The sequence below is a fragment of the Hemicordylus capensis genome, chromosome 1, assembly GCF_027244095.1.
Source record: "Hemicordylus capensis ecotype Gifberg chromosome 1, rHemCap1.1.pri, whole genome shotgun sequence".
NCBI lineage: Eukaryota > Metazoa > Chordata > Lepidosauria > Squamata > Cordylidae > Hemicordylus > Hemicordylus capensis.
The window spans coordinates 71,556,714-71,567,122 of NC_069657.1; positions in this window are offsets into that span (position 1 = coordinate 71,556,714).

Here is a 10,409-nt window from a genome sequence, read left to right on the forward strand (position 1 = left end):
CTGGCAGCAAGGAAGGGTCCAGTCAACCACTGCTGCTGTCTGGGGCGACTGAGGCCATTGGTGGAGGCAGGCAAGCAATGGACCCGGGCCTGTCAGCGGCCTGAGGGGAATGAGCAGCCGTGGCAGCGAGGAAGGGTTCCTGTGGGGAGGTGCAGGAGTGGGGTGAGGGTGGGGAGGTCTCTGGGGACGGGAGGCTGCAGCTTGGCCAATAGGTGCCGCAAAAAATGGGATGCACGCCAAATCAGAAGGAAAAATGAGAAAAAAACCGTGCAAAGTGTGGAGACAAAGGGGCCATGAAAAAATGCAAAGAATTGCAGAAACACAGATAGTACTGCATTTAAAGAACCAGAGATCTATGTGGAGGAAATGGGCAAGACACATATATCCATTTAACAATCCTTGAGATGCTATATTAATAGTCAAGAGTGAATGAATAACAATACCAATTAGTAATCTAGACAAGCTAGATAACAGTAGCAATTATCTTGCAGATAATATCTGCACATGCATATGACCAAATATTGCAACTCAATAAATAAATCAAAAATCATAACAAAGGATTCAGACCCAAACATATGAATATTACAAAAAACAACATGAACTTGTAAAAAATGTTGTACTAGTCCATATGAAGAATGAATGAAAGGAAATCTTGCATTTGTGAAAAATTTCTCAAATGAGTAGCAAAAACACTGATATTGCAGGTAGTGTCTAAACATGCATGTATGAAAAATGTAGCATCACAATAAAAAGGACAGAAACTTCTTCTGTTGTAGAAATGAAGTCTTGCCAGGATGAAAAGAGTCCTTGGAAAGAGTCCTTGTAGGCTAGCCCGGGATTCTTAAGCCCATTTCGGATAATCCTTCATCAGAGAACAAAGACATTCTGTAACAATAAAACAAACACTAGCAAATCTCCTGACCAAGGACTTACATAGATAACCGTAATGATGTAAATAACATCCTCCCCTTTATACACAAACCGATACATACCACTTTTCCTTCTCTCTGAGCTTGAACAACAATAATGGCTCAATCAACCAGATCTTTATAGAGGCAACCTTTCCTCCTACATCTTGTTGAGGGGGAAAAAGCTTACTAACCGCCAAGCTTCGGGGCTTGAAGATATATAGTCCAGCATCAATTAAGATGCTTCTAATCAGGTGAAGCCACCTACAATTGGGTCTCCAAAAGAAATCATGTGAACATTTAGGCACCAGCTGTACTGGGGGCATTGCACAGAAGAATACTTACCCCCTTAAAGTTATCCTTGTCCAACTTTTAGCCCCTTCGATGGTTTTTCTTTGTATTTGATCTAGTTCGCAAACTCACACCTGCTAGAAAGTTTGTTAAATCCCAGTAAAGAGCTCTGGTGAGGACACCAAATTTAGGAAGAAAGTTATTGCCTAAGTGGATGGGAAAGGATTGCTTTCTAATATTACATTTGGGAAGTTACAATTGGCTGCAGTTTCCCAACACATGGACAGGGTGGGAGGTGCAGAGAACTACCTGCATCCTTCAGTCTTAAAAACCATGTGCATTTATTTCATTAGCAAAGATTCAGTTTGCTGCTAAAAGCTTCGACGCTTTCATGTCTTTTTAAAAGGCAAAAACATTAAGTGTTCATAATATATCCCCTGCTTTTTCTTTAACATTTACATGGCTAGACACTCAATTTGTTTCAAAACTTTTAGCTGTATTTGTAAAAAAGACCTTTACATACATTGTTCCTGGGCAGCAACTTCTCCTGGCTGACTCATTTAGTTCTGTATCTAGTCGCCTGGGCAACTGAGCTTTGTCAAAGACTGCTTTAGTACTTTCATTTCCAACAAAGCAACAGTTTATAGTTGCCGACGATATGGTCTGATGCTTTGAGGGAAGAAAGCAAACAGCACACACGCTGCATGAGCCCCTGGTGGCGCAGTGGTAAAACTGCCGCCCTGTAACCAGAAGGTTACAAGTTCGATCCTGACCAGGGGCTCAAGGTTGACTCAGCCTTCCATCCTTCCGAGGTCGGTAAAATGAGTACCCAGAATGTTGGGGGCAAATGCTAAATCATTGTAAACCGCTTAGAAAGCTCCGGCTATAAAAGCGGTATATAAATGTAAGTGCTATTGCTATTGCTATTGCTATGTCACCAACACGGAGCCCTTGCTGTCCAACCTATTAGTTCACAACTGAACCTCTGACTCTGAGCAGCCTTTGCTTCTTTGCTGCTTGAAACCAGTGCTCCGTTGTACAATCTGACTTCAACTACCCACACAGACTGGGTAAATTCACATTCAGGTAATGATAGAGTCCAAACTTCTAGATGTGCTAAATGGAAACTTCTCAAAAATGAGGGGACTGGTAAGAAGGAAGTTGAAAGGGAAAGTCAGGAGGGTCAAATCACTGCAGAAAGCATAGAACTTATTTAAAACCACAGTACTAGAAACACAATTGGAATGTATACCAAGAAGGAGGAGAGGTACCACCAAGTTCAGGAGGATGCCAGTGTGGCTAACAAGTAGAGTCAAGGAAACTATAAAAGGGAAGATGACTTCTTTCAAAAAATGGAAGTCATGTCCAAATGAAGAGAACAGGAAGGAACATAAACTCTAGCAAAAGAAATGCAAGGACACAAGGGATGCAAAGAGTTTGAGGAGCATATAGCTAGATGTGGCAGGGGGGATAAAAACAGGTTGCTCACCTGTAACTGATTGCGCAGGAATTCCTGCAGTAGCCATGCCTCAGCTTGTCGAGGCGTCCAAGCCCCGCCCCCACGCAGAGCGTGCTATTTAAGAGCGGGCTGGGCGCCATGTTCCTCAGTTCTTTGGACAACCGCCATGGAGGATGATCATCCTGCAAGCAGGTGAGTTCATATTTGATGGATCCAAGGGCAACAGCAAGCATAGTGTTACGCACATAGCAGAGCATCACTACTGCAGAGGGGTAGGATGGGAAGGTCTTATGGGTGTCAACGGATCTCTACCAGATCATGAATTACAGGTGAGCAACCTGTTTATCTGGATCAAGATCTGTCGACAGCCATAAGAGTAGGTGTTTAGCAAGCTCCCCATGGAGGAGGGTGCAGTAGTGCTATTGTAACACCCTTTTAAGGACACTTCTCCCAAAACTAGCCTCTGCAGCAGAGCGCACATCTATGGCGTAATGTTTGACAAATGGGAGATTGGACGACTATGTAGCTGCTTTGCAGATGTCCAAGAAGCCAACTCCCAGGAGGTGTGCTGCTGACAAAGCGTAAGCCTGTGTGGAATGGCCTTGACAGCTCTTGGAGGTGTTTTGTGCTGTATCTTATAAGTGAGTAGGATGAGGTTAACTAGCCACCTAGACAACCTTTGTCGAGATATCGGCAAGCTCTTGGTGGAGCCACTGTAGCCTACAAAAAGGCGTGTAGTGGCTCTGAAATCTTTTGTACATGACATGTAGAATAAGAGCTCTACGGATGTCCAGAGAGTGCATGGACATTTCCAGGGTCGATTGCGGGTTCCGGAAAAAGGTAGGTAGTGCTCAACTGTAACTATAACTAACCTCAATTGTAACGTTGAGGGACGGGGTGTGCCCGGTGTCAAGGGACTTAACACCTCGTCATAGATTGCTGCTCTGAGGCGAAGTGCCTGATTCTTCCGTGTCTGCTTTGAAAATGAGAGGCATATTTTGCAAGAGGAGACATTATGCTCCTCACCGAAGCAAATCAGGCACAAATCATGGAGGTCTTTGGAGGGGAGTTTAGCATTGTAGCCCTCACACCTCTTAAAAGATTTTTTCTCCTCAGCCATACCATGGGTGCAAGGGATAGTCTAGTTCGTTCCGCGTCAAAGTCAGTCGTGGGTCGTCAGCCGATCCAAGTCAGATATATATAAAAGTCGTCAGCCAGAAATAGGTCATACACGAAAGTCAGTCCAAATTATTATTTATTATTATTATTGAAACAGAACTCGAGGAACTTTCCGACGGAGAGGCGGCAGACCAAGGTCCAAACGCAAAGGCGGTCGGAAAAGAACTGAGGAACATGGCACCCAGCCTGCTCTTAAATAGCATGCTCTGCGTTGAGGCAGGGCTTGGATGCCTCGACAAGCTGAGGCACGGCTACCACAGGAATTCCTGCGCAGGCGCAGAACCCACTCTTATGGGTGTCGACGGATCTCTACCAGATCAAAAACGTATTTAAATATATCAGATGTAGAAAACCTGCCAGGGAGGTGGCTGGAACCTTAGATGAGGGTGTGAAAGGGATTATTAAGGATAAGGAGACTGCAGGGACGCTGAATGAGTTCCTTGCATCTGTCTTCACAGCAAAGGATACTGACCATATACCCTTTCCAGAATTGAGTTTTTCAGGTTTAGTGGCTGAGGAACTGGGTGAGTTTGAGGTGACAAGAGAAGATGTTCTAAACTCTCATGAAAAGCTAAAAATTAACAAAGCGCCAGGGCAAGATGGCATCCACCCAAGAATTCTGAAAAAACTCAAATGTGAAATTGTCGATCTAGCAAAAATACATAACGTCTCTATAATCAGGCTCTGTACCAGAGGACTGGAAAGTAGCCAATGTGACTCAAATTTTCAGGAAGGGATCCAGTGGGGATCTGTGAAATTACAGGCTAGTGAGCTTAACTTCAGGGCCGGGTAAATTGATGGAAAACATACTTAAGGACAAAATTGTTGAAGGAGAACCAGCATGGCTTCTGTAAGGAAAAGTCTTGCCTCACTAACCTTTTGGAGTTCTTTGAGTGTGTCAGCAGGCATGTGGATAAAGGTGATCCGATGGACAAAGTGTACCTGGGCTTCCAAAAAGCTTTTGATAAAGTTCCCCACCAAAGGCTCTTGAGTAAACCTAGCAGTCATGGAATAAGGGGGACAGGTTCATGTGTGGATTGGTAACTGGTTGAAGGACAGGAAACAGAAAGGAATAAATGGAGAGAGGTAGGAGGTGGGGTCCCCCAGGGATCAGTACTGGGACCAGTGCTCTTTAACTTGTTCATAAATTATCTAGGTGGGGTGACCAGCGAAGTGGCCAAATTTGCAGGTGACACTAAACTATTTGGGGTAGTGAAATCCAAAGGGGATTGTGAGGAACTCCAAAAAGAGCTCTCCAAACTGGGGGACTGGGCAACAAAATGGCAAATGTGGTTCAATGTAAGCAAGTGTAAAGTGATGCACATTGGGGCAAAAAGCACCAACTTCACATATACGTTGATGGGATCTGAGCTGTCAGTGAGTGGCCAGGAGAGAGATCTTGGGGTTGTAGTGGACAGCTCTTGGAAAGTGTCATCTCATTGTGCAGCAGCTGTGAAAAAAGCTAATTCCATGCTAGGAATCATTAGGAGGGCGATTGAAAATAAAAATGATTATATTATAATGCCCTTATACAAATCTATGGTGCAGCCACATCTGGAATACCGCATACAGCTTTGGTCACTTTGAAATCTTAAGGTGCAGAAGAAGGCAATCAAAATGATCTGGAGCGAGATCCGTCTAGATCCATAAGTATGGGTTCTGCACCTGCGCAAAGACCACGTGGTAGCTATGCCACAGCTTGCCGGGGCATCCAAGCCACACCCACACGCTGGCGCGTGCTATTTAAGGGCTGGTTGGACGCCATCTTCCTCAGTTCTTTTCTGACCGCCTTCGCGTTCAGACTCCGGTCTACCGCCTCTTGTCGGATTCTTCCTCTGAGTTTAACGGACTGATTCTTTTCGTGTATGACTTCGGACTGGCTGACGTTCTCTGGTAAATTGTTTCGACCTGTATTTTCTGTCTTCCATGTATCCCCTGGCGTTTCTCCGACCCGGACCGGCCCTGACTACCCACTTGCGCGTCCCATCATGTCGGACGAAAAGAAAACCTTTAAAAGGTGTGAGGGATGTGATGCTAAACTTTCCTCCAAAGACCTTCATGACCTCTGTCGTCTTTGCTTGGGAGAGCAACATAATGTTTCCACTTGCAGAATTTGTTTGTCTTTTTCAAAACAAACTCGCAAAAATCGGGTGCTATGACTGAGGGCAGCTATCTATGACGATGTATTGGGCCCCTCATCGACGACCCCTACGCGTTCGACAACGGCCCAGAAATCGCCCTCTTCGAAGTCGATGACGTCTCCCTCGACGTCGACCGCTCATCGATCGCGGGCCCCCAAAAGCCTAGCCCCGATCGCGGTCTCAGTGTCGACAGCTCCGCCTTCAACATCGACATCGGAGCCGACACGAAAACATTGCTCGACGCACCTGACGTCCAAACATCACAAATCCAAGCATAGAGACGCGCCCTCGGACTCTCCGCTGCCGACAAAGCACCAGAAAACCGTTGACCTCACTGAGACTCCATCGCCTCCATCGACGGCTCAAACAACCACACAGCCGCCAGTTTCACCGACGAGTGATTCGCTCCCGCTGTCGATGCCGTCCTACCAGTTACCGAGGGCTAGATCGCTCTCACCAGCGCCAACGCCAGCGGTTTCCTCTGCTCCTGCTTCACCAAGCATACAGGCCGGACCTTCGACATCGACCTTACACACACCTCGAGTCTCCGCGTCTACGGCAGTCTCACTAAGCCGCCCAGCTTCCACCGTCAACATCGCCACTGGGACGCCTATCGACGCCGAGGCTTCCGCTGAGCAAACACTCCTTTCTATGCTGGACTCGGCTTCTACGACACCGACTCCTTCGACGTTTACCGGGTTCCCGGCGTCCACCGCTGACCCAAATGCCCCGGTTTTGTCGACGGATACTACGCTCTCCGCGGTCCACCTTCAGAATTGTACTTCATGGCACTCCTGTGGTTTCCTTCACCAATCAGCGATGGTCCACGCAGTAGATGGTACAGGCAACGAGTCTCCGGCTGCGCCATACGAGGACGCCCCGCTACGATCTTGGAAGCCAGTTCAGCCCATATCGATACCGAAGTTACCCTCGATGTCGACAAAGGCCTCCCAGACCCCACGGGTCCGCTTAACACCACAAGCCACACAAACGAAGGCTCCTCAACTTCGTTCCGTCGGCACCCAAACTCGTCTTGCCCGCTTTCCCCGAACGGTCACCGCCGATACACAGACAGCACCTCTCCGATCCCCATCACGCTCAGAATCGGACCATTATGGCTCTTCGGATTTCGAGTCCGATGTCGAAGACGAGATCAACCCACCAGCTGATGTGCCACCTTCGTCCTATGTTTCGCTGACTGAGGAGATGCGTTCTTATCATAAACATGTACGGACCATGGCAGAATCCCTCGGCCTCGATGTCCGCTCCAACCAAGCTGCAATCGATGATCCAGTATACAATTTCATGTCGCAGACACAACGATCACAACCAATAGCACTCCCTATGCTCCCGGTTATTACTAGAGCAGCAAAGTGCGCGTGGGAAAACCTTCACACCTCCACTCCTACAAGTAAACGCCTTGAAAGCTTGTACCACATTCAAGACATAGACAACACTTACCTTTTGAAACATCCACTCCCGAATTCTCTTGTAGTGGATTGTGCAGCCACCTCGAAATCGGGTCGTCGGTATTCAACCCCACCTGAAAAGGAAGGCAGAAAATTGGACATAATAGGCAGGAAAGTCTATTCCACTTCCTGCCTCTCAATCAAAATCGCTAATTATGCAGCGTGCACTGCAAAGTATGCACACAGCATATGGGAGTCCCTCCATATCGACTTACAGTCTCTGTCTCCAGAGGACTTCAAAAAGAAGTTCGACCAGACCCTTGATAAGTCGGCGGATTTGACGCGACAGCAGCTCAGCATCGCTAAACATCTAGCCGAATCCGAATCCCGATCACTCACGGCGTCGGTGATGCTTCGACGTCATGCCTGGCTCCGCTCCACCGGCCTACAGACCGACATGAGAGATAAGATTGAGGGCCTCGCTTTCGATGGGACAGGACTCTTCAGCCAATCCACAGATACAACCATGGAACAACTTAAAAAATCGAAATTTACAGCCAGGACATTCACAACCACGGCCTCTACCTCCACATACAGTTATAAGAATCGCTCCTTCACAAACAGACAACGCACTACCTTCCGCCAACAAGATCGGCGTGATTTCAGAAAGCCCTATTCCTCCTATGGAAAGCGCTCTTACGCTAACAAGGGCAAGTACTCTCAATCCCAAAAGCCTAAGCCTCTTGACGCCCCGAAGCGTCTTTGATACTTTGGTCAGCCCACGGAATCCCACCTACTCCCCTTCCCTGCCTGCAGGGGCATTACCTCGAGAGCCACACATCACCACCAGATTGGCAAGCCATGCCCCTGCATGGCGCAACATAACATTGGACCGCTGGGTCTTGAAGATTGTATCATCAGGTTACGCAATAGAGTTCAAGACACTGCCAGGTTACAAGGGGATGAAAATCACTCCTCCCTCGGAAACCTTACTGAACGAGGTGCAGGAGCTATTACAAAAGGGTGCTATCACCCAGATTCCGTGGGCATGACGGCGGGAAGGTTTCTACTCCCGCTATTTCCAGATCCCAAAAAAGGATGGTGGTCTCCGTCCCATCATGGATCTCCGTCAACTCAACAAATATGTGAAAGTAAGGAAATTTCGAATGATGGGGTTGCAAGAGATTCTCCCTCTCCTTCAGGACGAGCGGTGGCTGGCAACCCTGGATCTGAAAGATGCCTATTTTCACATCGCCATCAGAGACAACCACAGGAAATTTCTCCACTTTACAGTAGGAGATCGAGTATACCAATACAACGTATTGCCATTCGGACTGTGCACCGCTCCCCGAGTCTTTACAAAATGTATGGCTGTTGTGGTTGCTTACCTCAGAACCAAGGGCATTGCGGTGTACCCATACCTAGACGACTGGCTTCTGGCCTCAGGCGAAAGAAAACAGTTACTTTCCCAGATCCAGTATGTGTTCCATCTTCTCCGAGACCTCGGACTCCAAGTAAATTGGAAGAAATCAAACTTGGAACCATTACAATGACTGCAATTCATAGGGGCAGTCCTGGACACTGTTACTCAAAGGGCATACCTACCTCAGGATCGCTTCCTGACAATTCAGGAATCAATATCCCTATTTCAGGGCCATCCCAAACAGCCTGCCCACCTCATACAACGCCTCCTAGGCCTCATGGCATCATGCTCGGCTGTAGTTCCGTTCACGAGATTGAAGCTCCGAAAGCTCCAGCTATGGTTCCTATCAGTATTCCATCCTCATACAGACAACCCAGGGAAGCTGCTGGAGTTACCACCTCAGATCCTCTGCACTTTGACATGGTGGGCTACGCCAACTCACCTCTTGAGCGGTGTGCCGTTCCAAACACCAACTCCCACGGCGTGGCTCACGACAGATGCCTCCCTCATAGGTTGGGGAGCACACTGCGATGGTCATCGGGCACAGGGTCGGTGGTCCTCAACACAAACCCACCTTCACATCAATTTCCTCGAACTCCTAGTTGTTTTTCAAGCTCTCCAAGCATTCCTACCCTTACTCCAGGACCAAGTGGTTCAAATTCAAATCGACAATATGACGGCTCTAGCATACATAAACTGTCAAGGGGGTACAGTGTCACGCAGCTTGTGTGCCCTAAGTGCTCAACTGTGGCATTGGTGTATCCGTCACCACATTTCTCCCCTGGCGATTCACATAAAGGGCCTGCACAACATCCTAGCAGACGACCTCAGCCGAGTGTTCCTCGAGGAACGCCACCATGAATGGTCCCTGAGGTTGGATTGTATCACTACCCTATTTCATCATTGGCTATACCCAACCATAGATCTCTTTGCGACGGCCGAGAACTCCAAGTGTGTCCGTTTTTGCTCGAGAGCAGGCCACGACCCCCTGTCCCTAGGGGATGCCTTTCAACTGGATTGGGCGAGAGAAAAACCATACATGTTCCCTCCCCATCCCCTGCTCAACCGCGTAGTTGCCCGACTACTGTCCACCCCAACATCGGGAATACTGGCGACACCATGGTGGCCCCGACAGCCCTGGTTTCCGCGAGTACTCAGACTGTCGAATGGTTGCTACTCTCACCTGCCTCAGATTCCAGACTTGCTGTCTCAAGACAACGGAAACGTCCTAAATCCAGATGTACAGATCCTCCGTCTCACCGCTTGGCGAATCTGACATTAGACAACATTCTCCTAAACCAATGTAAGCCTTCCACCAGGCGAAATTATGATAGTAAGTGGTGCAGATTCCGACTCTATGCTAGAACACGAGGTTTTCTACCCAGACGCACTTCCATTCGTGACGTTTTGTTGTACCTCACTTCCCTAATGTCCCAAGGCCTCTCCAACGTGTCCTTGAAGGTACACCTGGCGGCCCTCTCCTCGAAGCACCCAGGCAGCGACGGAAAGACTCTGTTCTCTCACCCCGCAAAGCAAGGCATTCCTTAAGGGCCTATCAAACATTTTCCCACCTGTCAAAACTCCTGTGCAACCCTGGAG